Source organism: Pteropus medius, unplaced genomic scaffold, assembly GCF_902729225.1.
Source record: "Pteropus medius unplaced genomic scaffold, Ma_sr-lr_union100, whole genome shotgun sequence".
NCBI classification, from domain to species: Eukaryota; Metazoa; Chordata; class Mammalia; order Chiroptera; family Pteropodidae; genus Pteropus; species Pteropus medius.
The window spans coordinates 20,873,849-20,900,213 of record NW_024352787.1 but is presented as its reverse complement, the minus strand read 5'-3'; the positions used below and the strand labels follow the sequence as shown (position 1 = coordinate 20,900,213).

The 26,365-nt window shown below is 37.9% G+C and overlaps 1 protein-coding gene across 7 annotated transcripts in view; it reads right to left on the bottom strand.

Moving 5' to 3' along the window:
* Positions 1–11,209, bottom strand: part of ZNF713 (zinc finger protein 713) — a 62,266-nt gene extending 51,057 nt beyond the window's left edge. For 2 of the 7 annotated variants that reach the window (XM_039849056.1, XM_039849059.1), the window contains exon 1: positions 10,714–11,209. The gene's annotated coding sequence lies outside the window, so the exon portion shown is untranslated. Of the gene's footprint in view, positions 1–10,005; positions 10,027–10,713 lie in introns of those variants that run through there. The other 5 variants (XM_039849061.1, XM_039849062.1, XM_039849058.1 and 2 more) reach the window with 4 other exon arrangements.
* Positions 11,210–26,365: the final 15,156 nt, after the last annotated feature.

The following is a 26,365-nucleotide window of genomic DNA, read 5'->3' as shown; positions in this document are numbered from 1 at the left end:
CTAGACTTTGGTTGGTAATCACATTATGCAACATTTAGACGATGTATTATATAGGATTGTACAGGTAAAACTAATATAATCTTATTAACCTGTCACCCAACAAATTTTTAAAAAGTGTCTGGACACATGAAAAATGAGTGAAAATTAGCAAAGGAAATGCAATGGCAGATCAAGCATGCAAATGTTAAAGCCAAAATTAACATCTTGGCTTCTTGAAAACAGAACTTCGACTAATCATTATAAGTAAAGCAGCAACGAGCTTCAATGGAAAAGAAATATTGGCTGGAAGGTAGCTGTAAATACCATAAAGAATTGTATCTCAGCGGAAACTAATTTTACCAGATGCCATTCAAGAAACAGTTTTGGAGAGTTCTGGTCAAGATGGTGGGGTAGGTAAATGCTGTGGTTGCCTCTTCCCCTGACCGCATTAAAATTACAACTGAATTGTAGAAAAATCAACCTAGAGAGCCATCTGAAGACTAGCTGAACATCACTCTTATAACTAAGAACATAAAAAGGTCACAATGAGACTGGTAGGAAGAGTGGAAGTGCAAAAAGTTGGCCCTGCACCCAGGTGTGGTGGGAGGATATCTCAGCCATGGAGGTCCTGGAAGAGCAAGGGGCCCAGCCTCACACTAAGGCTCCCTAGACCAGGGTTCCAGCGCCGGGAAGAGGAGTCCCCACAAAATCTGGCTGTAAAATCCAGTGGAGATTCTGACTGTCTGGTGAGACAGAAGGCTGCTGGAAACCCAAATGTCTCCTTAAAATACTCACACACAGACTCACTTGCAGGCACTAATCCTGGGGTCCCTCAAAGGGCCGGCAACTCAGGAGGCACCAGAAACATACAAAGAAGGACTCAGTTGTGTGGCTTCGGGACGAGGACTAGATGGACAACCACCATTGTCCCTGTATTGAGCCCTCCTTCTGTGTGGCCTACAGGTGTGAGCCATCTTGCCTGTGTTGAGCCTGCCCCACAAATAGCCAGATCTGAATTTGCATTGGCCTGGTGAATTCTGCTCACTCTACCACAGTAATTCTCTGGGACCCTGCCCCAACCAACTCTCAAATTGTTGGAGCCATATTCTTGGCTGGGCAACCAGTCCCACCCTGCCCTCTCAGCAGGAGGCTCTTTTAGCAGCAATCCATAGGCCTCAGCTCTTGTACCTCTATAGGTACTTCAGGTGGTGGGAAACAAGCCTTGGCCCAGGCTGCAGTGTTTCTTGAACAAATTTTGGGAGTCTGCAAGCCTGAGGCAGGTGGGCAGCAGCTGGACTCAGTGTGATCTGAGAAATCTGGGTGTGCGCTAACCTGGGGAGAGCCGCACGTACTCCACCCTGGTAACTTCTTGGGACTCGCCTCACCCAACTCATGTACTACCTGGAACTTCTTCAACTACCGAGCCTTGTAGGTAGCTGGTAGGCATCCTCAGACCTTGGAGTGCCCTGGACACTTTGCTGAGCTGTCCCAGGCCCCAAGTGCTGGTGACAGCCGGCCTCAGTTTGCCATGTGGCCTCTCCTGCATACCTCCATGTCCAGCACAGGCAGTGACCAACCTTGGATAGCTTTGTAGCTCCTACTAGGTAGCCTCGGGCAGTCACAGGTAGCGACTGACCTTGGCCTGCATGGAAGCCCCTCAAAAGGGGTCCCCAAAACAATAAATGCAGATGCTGGCATCAGACCACAAAACACACCACCTAATTAGCCCCACAAGCGGTACACACAAAAGGTGGTCTCAAGAGGCACATGAGTTCACTGGGGTGAATCCCACTCCATGGGGTCATACCATACACAGCAGCTCATACTCGGTGGGTATGGCCAGTCCTCACAGCCAGTTAGCCTGAGAGTCAATCCCATCCAATGATGTGCCAACACCAATCAAAGCTTAACTACAACAGGAGAACATAGACAACCCACAAAATGGACACTCCTGGAGCACCTGGCACAAGTGACAAAGGAGACTGCGCCACTGAGCCATAAGGCCACCCGGCCAAGACTGGGAGATGTAGCAGATCTACCCAATGCATAGAAACAAATACAGAGAGGCAGCCAAAATGAGAAAACAAACATGTCCCAAATGAAAGAACAGGAGAAAACTCCAGAAAAGGATATAATGTAATAAAGGCTAGCAACCTACCAGACATAGATTCAAAACACTGGTTATAAGGATGTTCCAAGAATTGAGGGAAGAATAGATGATCTGAGTGAAAACTTTAATATATTAGTAAGCACTAAAAAGAACACAGAAACCATAAAAAGAACCAGTCAGAAATGAAAAACACAATAACTAAAATGAAGAGCACATCAGAAGGAATCAACAGACTAGATGACGTAGAGGACTGAATCAGTTATTCTGTAGACAAGGTAGCAGAAAACACCCAATTAGAACAGCAGAAAATAATGAATCAAAAAAGGGGAGGAAAGATTAAGGGATCTCTGGGACAACACCGAGAGTAACATTTGCAACACAGGAGTACCAGAAAGAAAAGAGAGAGAACATGGTATTGAGAACCTAATTAAAGAAATAATGACAAAACCACTTCCCTACCCTGGTGAAGGAGATACATTATCACTAAGCCAGTATTACAAGAAATGTTGAAGGGAGATCTTTAAGAAGAAAAACAAACAAACAAACAAACAAACAAACAAACACCATAAATATGAATAAAATGGCAGTAACTATGTATTTACCAATAATCACTTTAAATGCAAATGAATTAAATGCTCCAATCAAAAGACAAAGGGTAGCCAATTAGATAAGAAAATAAGACCCATACATATTCCATCTACAGGAGGCTCACTTCAGATCAAAAGACACACACAGACTGAAAGGGATGGAAAAAATATTTCATGCACATGGAAATGAAAAGAAAGCTGGGATAGCAATATGTGTATCAGACAAAATAGATTTTAAAACAAAGGATATAATAAAAGCCCAAGAAGGACATTACATCATGATAAAGGGATCCATCCAAAAAGAGGATATAACCTTAGTAAACATTTATGTACCCAATATATAAGCACCTAAATATGTAAAGCAAATACCGACTGACATAAATGGAGAGATCAGAAGTAATACAGTCATAGTAGGGGACTTTAACACCCCTTTTATACCAATTGACAGATCTTGCAGAGAAAAAATCAACAAAGTAACAGCAGCCTTAAATGACACACTAGACTAGATTAATTTAATTGCTATTTTTAGAGTGTTTCACCCCCAAGAAGCAGAGTATACATTACTCTCAAGTCCACATGAACATTTTCAAGACAAACTACAAGTTAGTCCTCAAAAAAAAGCCTCAATAAATTTAAGAAGATTGAAATCATATCAAGCGTCTTCTCTGACCAAAAAGGTATAAAACTAGAAGCCAATTATAAGAAAAAAATTGAAAAACACACAAACACATGGTAGCTAAATAACATGCTACTAAACAATAAATTCATTAACAATGAGCTCAAGGAAGAAATCAAAATATACCTTGATACAAATGAAAATGAAAACACAACAACCAAAAACCTATAGGACACAAAAAAAGCAGTCCTAAGAGAAAAATTCATAGCAATACAGGCCTACCTCAAGAAATAAGAAATATCTCAAATAAACAATCTAACTTTATACTTAAAGAAACTAAAAAAAGAACAGCAAACAAAGCACAAAGTGAGAAGGAAGGAAATAATAAAAATCAGAGCAGAAATAAACAAAATAGGGTCTAAAAAATACAAAAGATCAATGAAACCAAGATCTAGTTCTTTGAAAATATAAACAAAATTAATAAACCTTTAACCAGACTCTACAAGGAGAGAAGGCCCAAATAAATAAAATCAGATGATAGAGAAGTGAGAAATGACACCACAGATATACAAGGATTATTAGAAATTACTGTGAACAATTATATGCCAACAAATTGAACAAACTGGAAGAAATGGACAAATTTCAAGAAACATACAATCTCCCAAGCCTGAGTCAAGAAGAAACAGAACATCTGAACAGACAATTACTACTAATGAAATTGAATCAGTAATTGGATGCCTTCACAGGTGAATTTTACCAAATATTCAGAAAAAAATTAACACCTACTCTTCACAAATTATTCCAAAAAATTCAAGAGGAATGAAGACTCCCAAGCTCATTTTATGAGGTCACCATTACCTTGATTCCCAAACCAGACAAAGACATTAAAAAAAAAAAAAAAGAAAGAAAGAAAATTATAGGCCAATATCCCTAATGAACATAGATGCAAAAATCCTCAACAAAATATTAGCAAATCAAATTCAACAATACATTAAAAAGATCATATACCATGGTCAAGTTGGATTTATCAACTTATCCTGGGATGTAAGGTTGGTTCAATATTCACAAATCAATTAATGTGATACAGCACACTCACAAGTTGAAAGATAAAAATTATATGATCATATCAATAGATGCGGCAAAAGCATTTGACAAAATCCAGCATCCATTTATGATAAAAAAAATCTCAGCTAAGTGTGAATAGAAGGTATATATACCTCAACGGAGTAAATATGATATATGACAAATACACATTAACATGCTTAGTGGGGAAAGCTAAAAGTATTTTTCTTAAGATCAGGAATAAAACATGGATGTCCACTCTTACCACTTTTTATTCAACATAGTATTGGAAGTCCTAGCCATAGCAATCAGACGAGAAAAAGAAATGAAAGGCATCCAAATTGGAAAGGAAGAAGTGAAACTGTCATTATTTGCAGATGATATAACACTATATAGAGAGAACCCTAAAGATTCCACCAAAAAACTATTAGAACTGATAAATGAATTCAGTAAATTAGCAGAATACAAAATTAATATTCAGAAATCAGTGGCATTTTTACACAATAAGGAATTATCAGAAAGAGAAAGTAAAAAAAAAGAATCTCATTTACAATTACATTTAAAGAAATAAAATACCTGGAAATAAATTTAACCAAGGATGTAAAAGACCTATGTTCAGAAAATTACAAGTTATTGAAGAAAGAAACTGAAGAATATACAAATAAATGGAAACATATACTATGCTCATGGATAGGAACAATTAACATGGTAAAATGTCCATACGACCCAAAGCAATCTATAGGTTCAATGCAATCCCTATCAAAATACCAATGGTATTTTTCACTGAAATAGGACAAATAATCCAAAAATTTATATGGAACCATAAGAGACCTGGAATAGCTCTTTCAATCTTAAGAATAAAGTTGGAGGTATCACACTGCCTGATATCAAACTATATTACATGACTACAGTACCAAAATAGCATGGTATTGGCATAAAAACAGACACATAGATCAATGTAGCAGAAGAGAAATCCCAGAAGGAAATCCACAAGCATCTAGTTATTTAATATATGACAAAGAGGTAAGAATATACAATGGGGTAAAGACAGTCTATTCAATAAATGGTGTTGGGGAAACTGGACAGACACTTGCAGAAAAATGAAACTGGACCCCTTTCTTACACCATATATAAGAATAAACAAAGTTCAACTTTAAATTCAGTTGGTATTACATTGCCAACACCTGACAAATGGTCTATTAACAACACTATGGAAACAACTGGTCATGATTTCTCCATTCCCTATAATGCTAATGTCCATGTAGACTTAAGGACTGTAAATAGTGAGAATCCTGACAAAACCATCATAGCCAATGGACAATATGTACAAATTTAGGATGGGTTTGTATGGTTAACTCCTGGATATGGATATTTAAGTTGTTCAGCTCCTTTATCTTGAGAACAATAAAACCATTCTCAACTAGAGTTTCTTAATAGCACTAGAATGTTAGGGGAAATACCTACCATCAGTGTAATTCTGTTATAACCTTAAAAGGTTCTGATTGGTTTGGGACAGACTGGGATAGAAGACCTGGAATTTATTGGGTAGCTCTTCATGGAATACAATGGCTGTGTGGTACGAATCTCTTTGGCTACCCTGAGGTTGAGTAGGGAGAAATACTCTTGCATATCCATGGGCTAAAGGATGTTTTTGTCCTCTATTACTAACCTCTTTTTTAGGAAGTACTGTGGACTAGGTCTGTTTTCCATTGGTATGATCGCTTAGCAGATATTTTTACACTTTCCTTAGAAATTAAAGATATTATTGGGTCATAAAGAAACTTTAAGTTCACTCAAGCAGCCCTTAATGACAGTCAACTGAGTTTAACTTTGATAAATACTGAAATGTCTTCAATGAGAAGAGCTTTCTTATAAAATTGGATAGTATTAGATATTATCACTGCATCTCAAGATGTTTTGTTTATATACCTGATGAATCCAGAAATGTGACCTCTCTTCCGGGACGTGTGCAGAAACCAATAAAATCCCTGAGTAACCCCACTCCAGCTCTTGGGGTTCCTGGGACACAGATCAAAAATATTGTTCAGTCTCGAGGTCCAGGATGGCAGTGTAAATGGACACTGAGCTCACCTTCTCACCAGAATACACCAAATATACACCTATATTTAGAGCATATCCTCCTGAGAGCCAACTGTTAGACAACTGAATAGCCTTTGCACAAGAAGCAAGAAAGGGAGTGAATAAAGAAGGCTGGGGAATCACGAGAGCCCTCTAGGAGACGAGGGAACAACCCAGGACTAGAGGGACTGGTGAATGCCATTGTTTCGTTTCCTCTGAACTTGGATAGTGGGCAGGAGCTTGATCCAGGTTCTCTGGCTAACCTGTAGGGTGCTATAGCAGCCACCCTTACTGGAGCTAGACCCAGCAGAAACAGGAGATCCCCACAGCATGCATACAAAAGGCCCCTCCACCAGGAGACTGACCCAATATGGTGCTGCTTTGCCCTCCCACTGGGCTGTGCACACAAGGGGCTCCTCCACCCGAAGAGAGTGTGGAGCCAACAAATTGCTGAGGTTTCCCACCTGCAGGTCTGTCCTGTCCAGAGAAAGTGTGGAGACAGTGGTGTACTACTGGTGTTCACATGGGGGCCTTCCCTCCAAGAAAGAATGTGGAGCTAATAAAATGCTGTGGTACCTGTACGCAAGGCTGCCTGGTCTGGAGAAAGTGCAGAGAGTGGGGCATTGCTGAATGTGCATGTGCAAGCCGAACTAGCTAAGTGCTGAGGTGTGTGTACATGGGCTTGCCCCATCTGCAGAGAGGGCAGAGTTGGTGGAATGTTGAGATGCAAGCATGCAAAGCAATCCTGCTCAGATCCAGCTCTTGTGATTCCCCAGCCTTCTCTACTCAGTCCCTTTCTTGCTTCTTGTGCAAAGGCTATTCAGTTGGCTCACAGTTATCTCTCAGGAGATTTTCTTCTAAATATAGGTGTATATTTGGTATATTCTTGTGAGAAGGTGAGCTCAGTGTCCACCTATATTCGCCATCTTGGACCTTGAGACTATATGATATTTTTGATCTAAGTTTCCCAGGAACCCCAAGAGCAATGATAATTCTTCCAAGCCATGACCCAGCTCTGATTACAGTTAAAACAACAGGGCATGCCAAGAGTACATGAAGCAGCCCGTTTACACTAGGCAATTCCACCCAGATTAGAAGGAAAAGGAAGCATGCACACATGCGCACACCAGGTTAGGCCACAAAATGAGCCTCAATAAATTCAAGAAGATTGAAATTATATTGAGTGTATTTTCTGATCACAATAACAAGAAATTAGAAATCAAATACAAAGAAAAAAATTGGAAAAAACACAAATATGTGCAGATCAAACAACATGCTTCTAAACAACCAATAGATCAAAGAGGAAATCCACAAAGATATCAAAAACTACCTTGAGACAAATAAAAATGAAAACACTTTACGAAATTTATGAGATGCAGCAAAAGCAGTTACAAGAAGAAAGTTTATAGCTATACAGGCTTATGTCAAGAAACAGGAAAAATCTTAAATAAACAATCTAAATTTACAACTAAGGAAACTAGAAAAAGAGGAACAAACAAAACCCAAAGTAAGTAGAAGGAAAGAAATAATAAAGATCAAAGAGAAAAATAAATAACATAAAAAATAGAAAAGCAACATAAAAGATTAATGAAACAAAGAGCTGGTTCTTCGAAAGGATAAATAAAATTGACACATCTCTAGCAAGACCTATCAAGCAGAAGAGAGAACACAAGTGAATAAAAACAGAAAAGAAAGAGAAGAGATTACAACCAACACCACAGACATATAAAGGATCATTAAAGAATACTTAGAACAGGTATATGCCACCAAATTTGACAATCTAGAATAAATGAATAAATTTTTAGAAACATACGACCTTCCAGGACTAAAGCAGGAAGAAACAGAGAACTGAAAAGACTAATTACTGGCAATGAAATTGAAGCAGTAATAGAAAAAACTCCCAACAAACAGAAGTCCAGGACCAGATGCTTCACAGGTGAATTTTTTTTTTTAATGCCAGTTAATTTTTTTCCATACTATATATACATAATTTTTAAAAACATTTTATTTTTTATTTTCTCCCTCCTCCCTCCCTTCTGGTAACCACCATAGGTAAATTCTATCAAATATTTAAAGAATTATTACCTATCCTTCCGAAAGGTTTCCAAAAATTTGAAGAAGGAATGCTTACAAACTTATTGTATGAGGCCAACATTACACTGATACTCAAACCAGACAAAGACTACGAAAAAAGAGAACTTCTGGCCAATATCCCTGATGAACATAGATGTAAAAATTCTTGACAAAATACTAGGAAACCTAATTTAACAGTACATTAAAAAGATTATATACCATGATCAAGTGGGATTTACACCAACGGTGCAAAGGTGGTTCAACATCTGCAAAACAATGTGATTCATCACATCAACAAAACCAAGGATAAGAATCATATGATTATCTCAATAGATGCAGAAGTAGTATTTGACAAGACTCAACACTTTTTAATGATAAAAACTCTCAAAAAAGTGGGCATAGAAGGAACTTACCTCAATTCGACAAAGGCTATATATGACAAGCCCATAGCTAACATCACACACACACACACACACACACACACACACACACACACACACAGGAATATGATGCAATAAAAAATAATGAAATCTTGCTATTTTCATCAAGATGGATGCATCTACAGGGTATTATTCTATGTGAAATAAATCAGGCAAAAAAGAATACCATATGATTTCATTATGTGGTATCTAAAAAAAATAAAATGAACAAACAAAACAAAAAGAGACTCAGAAAGAGACCAATGGGATGGTTACAAGAGGGGCGGGAGTAGGGGGAAAAAGCGAAAGGGAATATAGTTGATAATACTGAGATAAGTCTGTACAGTGACAGATGATTGCTAGGATTAGTGAGGTAATCATATTGTCAGATATAAAAATGTCGACTCACTATACTGTACACCTGAAACTAATATAACCAATATAGTATTGTATACTAACTATACATAAACTTTTAAAAAATATTTTTCAAATTGAGATGATTATTTTCTTGGAAATATTTATTATCATTTATAAGATTTATGTATGCTGTACTAACACTAAAAACCAAGGCTTGTGTCAGTTCGTGCTGTAATACTGAGTGCAATTATCCTTTAATTGAATATGACATATAAAAATAATTGGTCCTTTCCTAATGCTTTACCCTAAAGTTGGCACAAATATTGGCTAGTTATAAGACCCATAGATGACAAGTGTGTCTCTAATTGATATGCTCCCTTTGAGGAATATGACTGACCCATAGATGGCAAGTGTGTCTCTAATCGATATGCCCCCTTTGAGGAATATGACTGACCGTTGTTGTCACCCTGACAATGAGGGACTTTAAAAGGAGGAAATAAGGAAAGAGTGAAGATAGGAAATATATAAAATGGAGTCATTTTAACTAAGCTGCTAAAATTATTAACATTTTGAAGATTAAGGCATGAGGAAAGACTATTCTTGTAACTAGCCTGGGAACTTAACTTTTTTGAACTTTCCAGTGTTGTGTCAATGTGTCAATATACATCTAGACCTCCAGAAAACCCTCCAATTACCCACTGAATGACTGACAAGTACATCTACCTGACATCCATTATCTGGACCAATGGATGTGACCAGACCTCCTGGTGCTCATCTTCAGGACCACTTGGCATCCGTCGTCCTCCCTGCCTGTCAGCTGACTGACAATTATCCTGGACAAATCCTAGGGCTAAGAATGTAAGGCTGAAAATTCTCAAGAATGTACTTTTTAAGAACTTTTAACTCTTCTTTCTTCTTTAGAACACTTATAGGTTTTTGCCAAGCCGTGTTTCCAGTTTACAAAGTCTAAGATCTTGACTAAATCTCTATCATTTATTTCTAACAAAACTTCCAGACTCTTTGAGTTCCTTTGACAATAGCCAAGACAACTGAAGAAGGCATATTACTAACATCACAAAATTAACACCCAATAAAATACAGGTGAAAATGTAAAAAAGATATTTTTTAAATCCTTTAAAAGAAAATAATGGTGAATGTTTTAATAATCTTGAGATGAGGAAAAACGTTTCAAAAAATGATACCCACCCACGCCTGCACAAAAATAAATTGCAGAAGCTATTAGAGAAAAACACGTTTATATCCTTGGGTCAGGGGAGGCCAGCCTATCAAAGAAGGGACACAGTCTCCAAGAAGTCTAAGGGCGCTGCTGGGGGGCTCCGCGTCCAGCAGGGGCAGCTTCGGACCCGGCACGCTCGGCCCCGCCCACCCTTCCCTTCGCCCACAGCTTGGTCCCTGGAGGGCCGCACTCACCAGCCTTCACATACAAAGGGCGCCCCGGACAGATCCGCCCCCTGACACCGCCTCCACCACTGCCGCCGCCGCCAGTCCAGACTGAGTCGGGCGAGGGTGAGTGCCCCAATGCCAGAGCCAATGACGCCCAGTGACTGTGCCCGTGAGGCTGTACCAGGCCTCGGCCTCAAGTGGGTTTTAAAGAAAACCCTGCAATGGCGACTGCGCCGCGCTGGCTTTGGCTCGCCAATGCGCATGCGCCAGTGGCGCCCTGGGCCGACCGCTTCCCACCTGCACCGGAACTCCCAGCTCGCTCCTTGACTACTTTTCACCAGGACTCGCTAACCCGGCGAAACCTGGGTCTCCGTCCCCGGCCCTCACAGAATTTTGTTCAGCGAGGACCCAGAAGATGGTGGTGAGGACTCGCCCATAGTCCTTGCCAGTCAGAAACTTTGGACTACCCAGCTCTCCCACAGTGTCGCTGCTTCGTCTCCAAGGCGACAAGCACAAGCCGTTGTTCTCCTCAGTCTTGGAATACCGCCCCCAATGCCCCCACCCCTTGTTATATTGACGAAACTCAAAATATAATAATAGTTGAATGCAATTTTTTTTTTTTTGTAATACAAGTCTACTGATGAGAACAATGAAATTCTTTTAATGGGGATACCATTTTGCTTATTCGGGATTCAAAGGTAGTTCAACACTAAAACAGGTTGGGAAAGTTCATCTGTTAATGCTAGTCTGTAATGAAATCTTACATATTTCCATCTTTGAAACTTTGTAGATACTGCTAAATACTGATATCCATAGGCATACGATTTAAATGGAACAAAGTTATTGTTTGGAAGGCATTTATAGTTTCTCGATATTTGCCTTTAGCTTGTGAAAAATGGCAGATTAATCACTTCTAAATGAAGGTTAAGTAACAACTCAACTGCATACTACATGGATTTTGAAACACAGAAATGTCGTTTGCACTTCCACAAAGGTCTGAAAATGCTACTGGAACAATAGCGCTTGGAAAATGTACTCTCTGCTGATTTTGCATGAGAATAGGGATCTTCTTGTTTTAACTTTTGACAGCACTGCAAGTGTATAGCAGCTTGACATTACTTGTGATTCAAACAATGTTGTCATAAAATGACGTTACTGCAGTACAAGTTATATACTATAAGCTCTCTTTTACCTTGTAATTTGAGGTTGAATTCATTAAGATACATTATAAAGTTTGCAGCAAAAGCTGATTTCCAATGCCACTCAGTGATTGAAGGCAGTTCTTCTCATTTAGAAAAATTTAAATCTCAGTCCTAAGGTCAAATGTTAAAACTTCATCACTGTCAATCCATCAATCTTTGTCTATTTTTGACAAAGATTTTTTGAAACTAACAATGGTTAAGTTTATATTACTGGTTAAGTTTATATCATGTTGATATTACTGGTTCAATAACCCATGGTAGATTCAAATATTTTCCACAAAGTACCTGCTTAGCAAATTCCACTTCATGTAGTAATAAATTCTGGTTTTCTCAACTTCTTTGAAAATATATTCTCCTGAAATTGTACACAGACTATTTATAAAAACGAATTCTTCACTCACTGCAAAATTTGCATTGACTCCTGACTAAACAAACAGTTGATCAGTATCCATAACATGTTGAGTCATCAGGAGACAAGCAAACTTACTTCAGTTGCAGACTGATTTCCATTTTTTATTTTTGTGAAGAAATTCCGATGTGATAATATATTTCGTTTAGAATTTTCTAATTTTTCTGACCATTGCTTTCTAACAGTTATCATGGCAATATCTGGCCTGTATTGAGCTTGCCTATAGGATTCAAAGTGAGCAGATGGTTTGGTAGATTTCTTGTAGGTTACAATTAACATGCTAGTTAGTTCTGTAAGGCAAAAATTCAGTTACAGTGTCATTCACCTGAGTCCTCTGTTTAGAGACTTGCAAAGCCAAAGTTATGATGCCAGCAGGGCTATGTTTTATTCTGATAGCTCTGGGGTTGAATATACTTTCAGTCTCATTCAGATTATTGACTGAATTCAGTTACCTGTGGTTGTAGGACTGAGGTCTCCATTTCCTTGCTCCGTCATCAGGAGTGAGTCTTTGCCCCTAGAGGCTGCCTGTATTCCTTCTCCTGCTTTCCAAGCAGTGGTGGGTTGAGACCCTTTCATGCTTTGACTCTCTCTGACTGCCTCTTCTGTTGCATCTCACCAAGCCAGTTCTGGTGTTTGTGAAAAGACCAGGGCAATTTGTGGTTTCTAAAGGAGGATGGGGTGGAGACTCAGCTTTTTGATCTAGAAGTCTCACACCAAGGTAGGAACCAAAGAAAAGATCCCAGGTTATTTGCAGCAGTGAGCACCTACAAAAATCATGAAAGTGCCTACGGGGTGGGGGGAGGGCTGTAAAATCAAGAGTTAACACTTCTTGTTGTTTTTCAATTTGAAATCCTGGAGTTTCTTGTCTTATTCCTGTTAAGGTTCAAGTTCTTTAGAAGACGAGACTGGGACTTGGTACTAATGTCTGCTACAAAGCTGGGAATAGCATAATCAGCCTTAGAAGGTGATTGTGAAAAAAATAAATAAAAATACACACTTCCAGATAATTGGGCAAAATGGAATAGATGATAGAAGCTTTGCTCATTCCATCTTGCAGACCACATCAAAGTTGAGAAAGGAACACGGAGCCAATAGCAAACAAAGTCACCTGGAGGTCTAGATGAGCAGAAGCCCTACAACTCAGGAGAGAAATAAGATATTACCCTGCAACAACTGGAGGTAGGAAGGGGCAAAGACGCAAGGCTGCCTGGTCCCTAGCAGTTGAGTGGGACAGAGGCTACGTCAGCAGCAGCCGGCAGCTGCAGAAGCCTCTTAAAGGGGCTATGTCCATAACTGGACTTTGGTGTTGGTAGACCTGCTCGTTCTGAGCACCGGCACTGGGTCAGCAGCTCGGGGGTCACCAGGACTTATAGGGGAACACTGAGTTGTTGGAGTGAGGGCCAAGGTGAAGCTTTCTACTGGGCAGAAGTACTGTGGTATCTTTTGCTCCTCAGTTGAGTCCTGCCCCATCCCAGTGTGCAGAACTCAGCACTGCCATACCTGAGCCGTCATCAGACTGGATAACAAGTGTCACTCTGCTCAGAGGATTCCCTGAAATTCTATCTCCCCCACTTGTGGCCCCATCTAAGCCACATCCAGTTGTGTCCATGTCAAGTCCTTTGCCATTTGCTGAGCAGTGCCAAGGCTCACACAATTGGCAGGTGGCCTCGGTTTCTGGTGTGGCTTCTTGAGGAAACAATAAGCACAGCATCTGTGGGTTGATTGCGGAATCTTAACAGGTAAGCCCGAAGGTGCACAGGCTGGGGCTAAACTTGGCCTGCAGCTGAACCCCTCTGAGGACTATACTGCTGGACACCTACTACACAAAGCTATGCTAATAAGATCGGGAGACTAGGGGCTTTAATCAGTACATAGAAACACACAGTAAGGCAGCCAAACTGGGAAGACGAAGAAGCAGAAACCATATGAAAGAAAAGAACAGAGATCCAGGAAAATGGAGTCAAGCAATCTCACAGATGCAGAGTTCAAAACATTGGTTATAAAGATGCTCAATGAACTTCGGGGAAGTGTAGATGAATTCAGTGAGAATGTTAACAAAGAGATAAAAACCATAAAAATGGAAATGGAAATTATAAAAGGGAAACCGTCGGAAATGAAGAATATATTTTCTGAGATGAAGAGTATATTAGAGGGAATCAACACGGTGGAGGAAGAAGAGTATCGAAACACCAATATAAGGAATGGGGAAGCCAAGGATACTCAATCAGTACAGCAATAAAAAAGCAGCCAAGACTATAATAATAATTTAAAGAGGCTATGGGACATAGTTAAATGTAAAAATATCTGTGTCATAGAGGTACCTGAAGGAAAACAAGACGCTGAAGAGCTATTTAAAAAATAATGATGGAAAACTTCCCTAACCTGGTAAAAGAAATAGACATACAAGCCCAGGAAGCTCAGAGAGTCCCTAAAAATAGGAACTCAAAGAGGCCCACACCAAGACACATTATAACTAAATTTTAAGAGTTAAATACAAAAAGATTCTTAAAAGCAGCAAGAGAAAAGCAGTTAGTTACCTACAATGGAGCACCCATAAGACTGGCACCTGATTTCTCCAAAGAAACTATGTAGGACAGAAGGGTTTGACACAAAATATTCAACATGATGAAAACCCAGTATATATAATCAAGAATACTTTATCCAGCAAAGCTATCATTTAGAGTTGAAAGACAGATAAAGAGCTTTCCAGACAAAAATAAACTAAAAGAATTCATCACCACCAAGGATATTACAGGATATGTTGGAGGGACTTCTTTAAGAAGAAAAAAACATGTATCAAAAACATGATTTAAGAATGCTAATAACTAATTCCTACCAACAAGTATCTCAAATGGAAAGAAATAAATGCTCCAACCAAAAGACAGAGTGGCTGAATGGATAAGAAAACAAGACCCCTACATATGCTGTCTACAAGAGACTCACTTCCAATTTAAAGACACACACAGACTGAAAGAAAGGGAATATAAAAAGAGATTGCCTTGATGGACCTAGAGGGCATTGTGCTGAATGAAGTAGGTCAGATAGAGAAAGACAAATACTACATGATTTTACATACGTGTGGAATCTAAAGAACAAAATAAACAACAACAACAACAACAACAACAACAACAAAAATTGAAATAAACTCATAGATACAGAGACTATTTTGAGGGCTACTAGATGGAAGGGGGATTTGGAGGGATGGTGAAAAAGGGCAAAGAGATTTGAAGTACAAATGGATAGTTACAAAATAGACATGGAGGTATAAAGTATAGCATAAGGAAAATAGTCAACCATGTTGTTATACATATTTAAGGGGGAAGAGAGTTACCTGATTTAGTGAGGTGACCACTTTGTGAGTTATATAGATCTCTAATCACTATGCTGTACAACTGCAACTAATATATTATTGTATGCCAACTATAATTTTTTAAAAACTCAATGAATTGTACAATGTAAATTGAACAACTAATTGTCTATTATATTTCAATAAAGCTGGGGCGAGGGGGAATGTACACTTCCGAAGATCTGGGATATAGTTTCTCAAGTATCTTAAAAGTAAAAAACAACTCACTAGTAAATACTTATAATTTGGCATTAATTGGCATGAGGAAACTGTGAGAATGGGCATCAGAAAAGATTAAGATGTAATACTATAAAATATTATTCTTAAAAAAAAGTAAGTACTGATACATGCTACCATAATGAACCTGAAAGCATTATGCTAAGTGAAAGAAGCTAGTTACAAAATGCCACATATTGTATGATTCCATTTCTATGAAATGTCCAGAATAGGAAAATCCATAGAGACAGACAGTAGATTAGTGTTCACTAGGGTGTGAGGAGGTGGGAATGGGGAGTGACTGCTAGTGGGAACAGGATTTCTTTTGGGAGTGGTGAAAATGTTCTAAAATTGATTAGTCAAAAATGTCCAGAATTTTCCAATCCCCATCTTTGAAGAAATTGTTTCAGCAGATCTGGGCAGACCTGTGATGGACTGCTGTGACATGTCCGAACATCTAAAGGATGATTAAACCAACCTCTGAATTTTACTCCAAACTGGAGAAGTCAATGAATTAATAAAATCACCTGGAAGACCGTGATAATAGAAAAAATAAAATAGAATCCACATTGCTAAGAGACTCACTTAAAACAGTTAGGAGGCTATTAAAGAATTGGGGCTTATGCACAACTTGTGCTTCAGTTTTCAGAGCTGCTATTAAGTTGCTAAACCTATTGCTAAGATCAGTTCAAAGCCAGCCATAAACATCTTGGAGTCATATATATCCTGGAATAACAACTGCAGTATGACACACATGAACTTTACTTCTTTCCTTGGAGTTTTTGCCTCCTTGTTTGCATTTTAGAACTAACCAGGCCCTGTTAATCTTGACTAACCTTCACGTGCATGAAAGAATTACATCTTATGGTTTTTTTCTGGTTTTACTTAAAGAAATATAATAGACAATTAGTTTCTCGTATTTACATTGTACAATTCAATGAGTTTTTTTCAATTATAATTGGCACACAATAATATATTAATTTCAGTTGTACAACATTGTGTTTAGAGATCTATATAACTCATAAAGTGATCACTCCACAACCTAGCACCCCTTTACATATTTATTACAACATTATTAACTATTTTCCTTGTGCTACAATTTATATCTCCATGTCTATTTTGTAACTATCCATTTGACTTAATCCCTTAGCCCTTTTTCACCCATCTAGTAGCCCTCAAAATATTCTCTGTATCTATGAGTTTATTTCAATTTTTATTGTTGTTGATGTTTATTTTGTTCTTTAGATTCCACAGGTATGTAAAATTATGAGGTATTTGTCTTTCTCTGACTTACTTCATTCAGCACAATACCCCCTAGGTCCATCGAGGCAATATCTTTTTCCATTTCTTTTCTTTAAGTCTGTGTGTGTCTTTAAATCAGAAGTGAGTCTCTTGTAGGCAGCATATGTAGGGGTCTTGTTTTCTTATCCGTTCAGCCACTCTATCTTTTGGTTGGAGCACTTAATTTTTTCCATTTGAGATACTTGTTGATAGGAATTAGTTATTAGCATTCTTAAATCATGTTTTTGATACATGTTTTTTCTTCTTAAAGAAGTCCCTCCAACATATCCTGTAATACTGGCTCGGTGGTGATGAATTTCTTTAGCTTATTTTTGTCTGGAAAGCTCTTCATCTGTCCTTCGACCCTAAATGATAGCTTTGCTGGATACAGTATTCTTGATTGTAGACCCTGGATTTTCATCACGTTGAATATTTTGTACCAAACCCTTCTGTCCTGAATAGTTTCTTTGGAGAAATCAGGTGCCAGTCTTATGGGTGCTCCCTTGTAGGTAACTAACTGCTTTTCTCTTGCTGCTTTTAAGAATCTCTTTTTGTATTTAACCTTTGAAATTTAGTTATAATGTGTCTTGGTGTGGGCCTCGCTGAGCTTCCTGGGCTTATATGTCTATTTCTTTTACCAGGTTAGGGAAGTTTTCCATCAATACTTTTTTTCCCTTAAAGTTTGTTTGTTTGTTTGTTTGTTTGTTTGTTTTTATCTATTAAGTTTATAGGAGTAACATTAGTTAATACAATTATGTAATTTTCAGGTGTATATTATAATTTGACATTTATATATTCTATTGTGTGATTACCAACCAAAGTCCAGTGTCCTTCAGCTACCATATATTTTATCCGTTACCCACTTCACTGTCCCTCTATCCTCCTATATTGACCCCCTTTACTCCTTCTACTTCTCCCCTCCTACACCACCTCCTACCCTCTGGTAACCACTAGTCCATTGTCCATGTCCCTGAGTCTCTGTTTGTTTGTCCTGTTCATTTGTTGCTTTTAGGTTTATATCCTACATATAAGTGATATCATGTAATTATCCACTTTTTCTGTCCGGCTTATTTCCCTTAGTATGATTATCTTGAGGACCATCCATGTTGTCACAAGTGGCAGTATTTCATCTCTTCTTATGGCTGAGTAATATTCCATTGTATACATTTACTACAGCTTCTTTAGCAAATCATCTATCATAGGACACTTGGGTTGCTTCCATGTCTTGGCCAATGTAAATAATGCTGCTATGAACATTGGTGTGCAAATATCTTTACGGATATGAGTTTTCAAGTCTTTTGGGTAAATACCCAGTAGAGGAATTGCTGGATCATATGGTAGATCTGTTCTTAGTTTTTGAGGAAACTCCATACTGTTTTCCATAGTGGCTGCATACCAGCAGTGTATGAGGGTTCCTTTTTCTCTGCATTCTCTCCAAGATTTGCAGTCCCACCAGCAGTGTATGAGGGTTCCTTTTTCTCTGCATTCTCTCCAAGATTTGTTATTATTTGTACTGTTGATTATAGCCATTCTAACAGATGTGAGATGGTATCTCATTGTGGTTTTGATTTGCATTTCCCTAAGAGCTAGTAATGTTGAGCATATTTTCATATATTTATTGACCATTTATATGTTCTCTAGGGAGAAATGTCTGTTCAGGTCCTCTGCCCATTTTTCGAATGGATCGTGTTTTTTTGTTCCTATTGAGTTGTATGAGTTCTGGGTATATTTTGGATATTAGGCCCTTATTTGAGCCATTGCTTGCAAATATATTTTCCCATTCGGATGGTTGTCTTTTTACTTTGTTGACGATTTCTTTTGCTGAGCAGAAGCTTTTTAGTTTGATTTAGTCCCATTCATGTATTTTTGGTTTTACTTCCCTTGCCTTTGAGGTCAAATCCATAAATCCTCTTTAAGTCCAAAGTCCTTGAGTTTAGTTCCTATGTTTTCTTCTATGCATTTTGTTGTTTCAGGTCTTATATTGAGGTCCTTAATGCATTTTGAATTAATTTTGGTGTGTGGTGATAGACAACAGTCTAGATTCATTCTTTCGCAGTTGGCTTTCTAGTTTTCCCAGCACCATTTATTGAAGAGGTTTTCCTTTCTCCACTGTATGTTTTTGGCTATTTGTCGAAAATTTTTTGCCCAAATAAATATGGTTTGCTTCTGGACTCTCGATTCTGTTCCACTGGTCTGTGTGTCTGTTTTGCTGCCAATACCATGGCGTTTTGATTACTGTCACTTTGTAGTATAATTTGAAGTCAGGCAGAGTGATGCCTCCAGCTTTGTTCTTTTTTTCTCAGGATGGCTTTAGCAATTCGGGGTCTTTTGTGCTTTCATATAAATCTGATGATTTTTTGTTCTATTTCTTTAAAAAAATGCCAATGAGATTTTGATGAGGATTGCATTAAATCTGTATAATGCTTTCAGTAATAAGGTCATTTTAACTATGTTGATTCTTTTCATCCATGAATATGGAATATCTTTTCATTTCTTTGTATCTTCCTCGATTTCCTTTAATAGGGTCTTGTAGTTTATATTATACAGTTCCTTCACATGGTTTATTAAATTTATTCCTAGATATTTTTCCTTTTGTTGCAATTGCAAAAGGAATTATTTTTCCACTTCTTTTTCCTACGCTTCATTATTAGAGTATAGGAAAGCTATGGATTTTTGAACACTGATTTTGTATGCAGAGACTTCACTGTATTTGCTCATTTCTTCTAGTAGTGTTCTTGTGGAGTCTTGAGGGTTTTCTATATAGAGAATCATTTCATCTGCAAATAGTGACAGTTTGACTTCTTTGTTTCCTATTTGGATGCCTTTTATATCTTTCTCTTGCCTGATTGCACTCACTAGGACCTCCAATGTTAAATTGAATAACAGTGGTGATATTGGACAGCCTTATCTTGTTCCTGATGTTAGAGGGAAGGTTTTTTGTTTTTCACCATTAAATATTATGTTGGCTGGGGGTTTGTGATATATGGCCTTTATTATATTAAGGTACTTTCCTTCTATACTGATTTTGATAAGCGTTTTGATCATAAATGGATGCTGTATCTTGTTGAAGGCTTTTTCTGCATCTGTTGATATGATCGCACGATTCTTATTTTTTAAATTATTTATGTAATATATTATATTAATTGATTTGCGTATGTTAAACCTCCGTGTGCCACTGGGATGAAGCCCACTTGATCGTGATGTATAATCATTTTAATATGTTGCTGTCTTTGTTTCGCTAGTATCTTATTTAGGATTTTTGCATCTGCGTTCATGAGAGATTTCGGTCTATGAATTTTCTTTATTGTGTGTGTGTATTGACTGTGTGTGTGTATTGTGTGTGTGTGTGTGTGTTATCTTTACCAGGTTTTAGTATCAAAGTAATATTGTCCTCATAAAATGAATTGAAAAGCATTGCCTCCTCTTCTATTTTTTTGGAAGAGTTTGAGGAGAAGAGGTATTAAATCTTCTTTGAACATTTGATAGAACATTTGATAGACCACTGGCGAAGCCATCTGTTCCTGGACTTTTACCTTTAGGTATGTTTTTGATGATTGTTTCAATTTCAATACTGTTGATCGTTCTATTTAGATTTTCCAGATCTTCTTTATTCAGCCTAGGAAGGTTGTAATTTTTCTAAGTACTGGCTCATTTCTTCTAGGTTATTAAATTTGATATTATATACTTTTTCATAGTATTCCTATATGATCCTTTATATTTCTGTTATGTCAGTCATAATTTCCCCTCTTTAATCCCTGATTTTGTTTATATGTGTCCTTTCTGTTTTTCTTTAGTGAGTCTAGTCAGGGGGTTGTCAATTTTATTAACCTTCTCAAAAAACAGCTCTTTGTTGTATTTATTTTTTCTATTTTTTTTTTTAATCAAGTTCATTGATTTCTGCTCTAATTTTGATGATTTCTTTCCTTCTGCTGACTTTAGGCCTAATTTGTTCTTCCCTTTCTAGTTTTTTAAGATGAAGCATTAGGTTGTTTATTGGGCTCATCTTGTTTTTACAGATAGACCTGTAATGATATCAACTTTCCTCTTATGACCAGTTTTGCCTTTCCCAACATTTTTGATATGTTCTACTATCATTATCATTCATTGTTTAATCTCCATGTATTTGTGGTTCTTCTTGCTTTCTTTTTGCAGTTGATCTCTAGTTTCAAAGCATTATGAACAGAGAATATGATTGTTACGATTTCAGCTCTCATATTTGTTGAGGTTATTTCTGTGTCTCAGTATGTGGTCGATTCTTGAGAATGTTCTATGTGCACTAGAGAAGAATGTATAAGCAGCTATTTTGGTATGGAAGGCTCTATATATGTCAATTATGTCCAGTTGGTCTAATGTGTCATTTAAGGATGTTAATTCTTTATTGATTGTCTGTTTGTATGATCTGTCCATATCTAACAGTGGGCTATTTAGGTCTCCTACTATGATAATGTTTTGGTCTGTTTCTCCTTTTAGTTCTGTTAGTAATTGCTTTATATATTTGAAGATTCCCTGATTGGGAGCATAGATATTAATGTGTTATGTCTTCTTGGTGCATGATTCCCTTTATCATTATGAAGGGTTCCTCAGAATCTTTCTTTACCTTTTTTATTTTGAAATCTATTTCCTCTGATACCGCTACTCCTGCTTTTCTCTGAATGCCATTTGCTTGAAATTTCACTTTCCACCCTTTCTCTTTGAATCTATATTTGTCTTTGAGCTGAGATGTGTGTCCTGGAGGCAGTATTTGGTTGGGGTTTGTTTTTGATCCGTTCTGCAACTCTGCCTTTTTATCGGTGATTTCAGTCCATTTACATTTAGGGTGATTACTGAAATATGCAGTCTTCTTATAGCCATTTTATCTTTTGCTTTCTGGTACTTTGGTGTTTCTATTGCTTTCCTGTCCTTATGTTTCTGTTTTCTTTATTTTCATTGGCTTTTCTGGGTTTTGCTTCTGGTTCTTATTTTATGTTATATACTTCAGTTCTGAATCTGGTTTGTTGTTACCATTACGAATATGAAAAGGATAGTTATATATATACAGTCGTCCATTTTCTTCTGCACATGCCTTATCTCCTTTCCCCTTATTGAATCTGGATTTTTGAATCCTCCCCTTTTCAGTGATTGTTGTCTCAATTTGTCCCTATGGATGCTGAACTTTCATTACTATCTTGCTATAGCAATTCTCTTATTATTTAAGCTTATAATGCCCTGTTCTTAGTAAGGATTGCAGTGCTTTGCTTCTTTCACCTGATAGTCACTTTACTCCTAATTATGTATTTTGTTTTTTTGTCATTTTGTTTTAGGTGAGCTGACCCCTTTCAGTATTTCTTACAGTGCAGGTCTCATAGTGGAGAATTCCCTCAATTTTTGTATGTCTGGAAAGGTCTTAATTTCTCCTCCATATCTAAAGGAAAGCTTAGCTGGAGACATTCTTCTAATCTGGTAGTTTCTTTCACTTAATAGTTTGAATATTTGATTCCATTCCTTTCTGGCTTGTAAAGTCTGTGCCTGAGAAGTCCGATGATAATCTAATGGGTTTTCCTTTATAAGGTACCATTTTCTTCTCCTTGGCTGCCTTGAGAATTCTGTCTTTGTCATTGATTTTCGATAACTTTAATGCAATGTGTCTTGTTGAAGGCCTTTTTGGGTTGAGATAATTGGGTGTTCTATTGACTTCTTGAATTCCCAGCTCCAGCTCATTCCTTAGATTTGGGAAATTCTCATCCACTATTTGTCTTGAAATACTTTCTAGTCCCTGCTCCTTTTCCTTACCTTTGATAATGCCCATTATTCTTATGTTTCCTCTCCTGATGGTATCAGCTAATTCTTAAATTTCTCTTTCATTATTTTTCATTCTTCGGTTTCTCTCTTCTTTCTTCTGATTTATTTCTAGATTTCTGTCTTCAATATCACTGATCCTTTCCTTCATTTGATCGACTCTATTTCCCAAGCTTGCTATTTCATTTTTCAAGTCTTGCAGTGTGTGTATGTGTTTTTTTAATCTCCAGAAGATCTATTCTGTTCTTCTTGAAAGTTTCAGTCTTTTTCTTCTGCTCATCTAGGCGTTTTTTCAATTCCTGAAATTGTTGATATGACTTGTTTCAGATTTCAATGAGTTATTTCGGAAGTAACATCCTGAATTCTCTGTCATTTAAATCACATATTTCTATGTCTGTAAGCTTATTTTCTGGAGATTTTTCTCTTTCTTTCTGAGATGCCTTGTCATCTTGGTTGTTCATGACGTTTAATGGACTATTTCTCCGCCTGGGCATTAATGGAAGTATATTTTGTTGTTTTTCCAGAAAGACAATATATTATGTAAAGGTCTCTCTTTAGCTTGCTATAAGAAAGCACTTTTCTTTTGGTTTCCAGTAGATGGCGTCTAAGCCTCTTGGATCCCTGCTTTATATAAAGCCTAAATAATGTCTTCTTTTCTTTTTTCTTCTCCTCTCCTCTCCTCTCCTCTCCTCCTCTCTCTCTCTCTCTCTCTCTCTCTCCCTCCTCCTCCCCCTCCCTCCTCCCTCCCTCCCTCACTCTCCTCTCTCTCTCTCTCTCTCCTCTCCCTCCTTTCAAACACCACCCCCAGCGCCACTTCCACTCCTGACCTACAAATGTTGCCTTCTCCCCTTAAGAACTGGATCTCTGAAGGCGGGGTGTCTCGTCCCACATGCTCCTGTCTCACACCAGGGGCCTGGCTCACCCGGGACTTGGCATACCCAGGGGTCTTGGCGCACCCGGGAGCCTGTGCACCTAGGGCCTGCTGCATCCTGGGGTTGGCACACCCAGGGCCTGGCTCACCCAGGGGGACTGGTGCACCTGGCGCAACCCCTTCTGTTGCACCCAGGGCCTGGCACTTCTCGGGTATGGCTCATGGCTCCACTGGGGTAAAGCAGAGATGCTGACCACTACTCTATTGAACCACCCTTTTTGTAGATATTTAATCACACTCGCTACTCTTGGTTTCTGTCACTGTCAGTGTTAGCAACAGTTTCGGTAGCATTTGCTTAGATTCACCTGGGGTTCCGCGGTGATTGGTCTCAGAGGATATGGAGGGAGGGGCCTTTTGGGTTCGGAGTTGGATGCTGTGGCTCAGCCTCGGTTTTGTAACTGTGGGCTGGTAAAAATCAGCTGTTGTTTCTCTGCGGTCTCATCCTGCTTTACTGCTTTCTGCCCTGATGACTGGGCTCTGCTTCCTGCTGCGTAGAAGTCACAGCACTTCCAGCCAGGGCTGTTCAGGGAAGTCACTGCACATTCTCTCTTCTCCCTCCTCTTGCAGGGATCTCCAGAGGCTGCAAGAGGTACCTTCAGCCTTGTCAGCGTTTGCTGAGATTCCCTTAGGGATCCGCAGTGTTTGGTCTTGGAGGGTATGGGGAGGAGGGGCCCTTGGGTTGGGAGTTAGAGACTGCAGCTCATTCTTGATTTTGCAACTGGGCTGGTGAAATCAACTGTTGTTTCTCTGCAGTCCTGTCCTGCTTCTCTGCTTTCTGTCCTGATAACTAGGCCCTGCTGCTGGCTGGGTAGAAGTCACGGCACTTCCATTAGGGCAGTTAGGGAAGTCACCATACCTTCACTCCTCCCTTTCCTCCTGCAATTAGCTCCCAGGGCTGCAAGAGGCAGCTTCTTTATTTCTCTCAATCCACCACCTGACACCCGGGGTTTTGACCTGTGTTAGTTCTTATGCACAAATCCAATGCTCAGACATGCTGGTGTGCAATTTGGGTGTTTTTTGTTGAGTTTTAAATGTTCAGCTTATTGTTGTTTCAAGGAGAGAGATCTAGGGACGTCTCTCACCCTGCCATGTTTCCCATGATTCGAAAGAGATTCTTTATACAGATTATATCTATAAATATTTACATTATTAGATATTAAAATAGAAATTTTAAAATATTTTTAACATAATAATAAGCTATTTTCTTATTAATGATAATGTAGTTTTATTAACAATAAATTTATTTATTAAACATTGGTTAGAAGAATTATATTTTTTCAAATCTCTTACATTTTTGGCTTAATAAAAGAAAGCTCATGAAAGAAATGAAAGTAGACAAGTAAATTGAGAGACGTCCTGTGTTTATGAATTGAAAGACTTAATAATGTTAAGATGTAAATACTATACAAAATGACCTACAAATTAAATATAATCTCTATCAAAATCCCAACAAAATTTTTCCATAAATAAGATAATTAATCCTAAAAGTATAGGGAGTCTCAAAAGACCCTGAAGAACCAAAATGCTTTTTTTTTTTTTTAAAAAAAGATGAAGTTGGAGGTCTCATATTTCCTGATATCGAAATTACTACAAAGCTCAATAATTAAAATAGTGTCATATTGGTGTAAGGACAGACACACAGACCAATGAAATAGAATAGGAAGCCCAGAAATAAACCATCACCTATGTAAATCAAATTATTTTCAACTAGGTTGCCAAGAACATTCAATGGGAAAAGGACAGATTTTTCAATGAACAGTGTTGGGAAAGCAGGAAATTTACATGCAAAAGAATGAAGTTTTGTCCTAACTTTATACCATATGAAAAGGTTAACTCAAAGTGGATCAAAGACCTAAATGTGAGAGGTAAAATGATAAAACCTTAGAAGAAAATATAGGAGTGAAACTTCATGATATATTCTTGGCAGTGATTTTTTTGCATATGACTTTAAAAGCACAAGAAGCAAAAGAAAAATAGATAAATAGTACTTCATTAACATTTAACACTTTTGTACATCAAAGGACACTATTAATAGAGTAAAAAGACAATCCACAAAATGGGGAAAATATCTCTAAATTATACATATGATAGAGTTATTATCCAGAGTATATAGAACTTCTGTAATTCAACAATGAATAAATAGACAACCAGATTAAAAAATGAGCAAAGGACGTAAGTAGACATTTCTTCAAACAAGGTATACAAATGGTCTTTAAGTACATGAAAAGATGTTTAACATCACTAATTATTAAGGAAATGAAAATCAAAACCAAATGAGCTACCACTTCATACTCACTAGAATGGCTACTATTTAAAAAAATAGAAATTACAAGTATTAGCAACAATATGGAGGAATTTTGTAACCCTGCTTTATTGCGGAAATATAAAATGGTGCGGCTGCTATGGAAAATAGTTTAGAGGTTTCTCAAAAAATTGAACATGGAATTATAATATGATACAGCAATTTCACTTCCAGGTATGTACCCCAAAGGACTGAAAGGAGGGTCTTGGGGAGATAT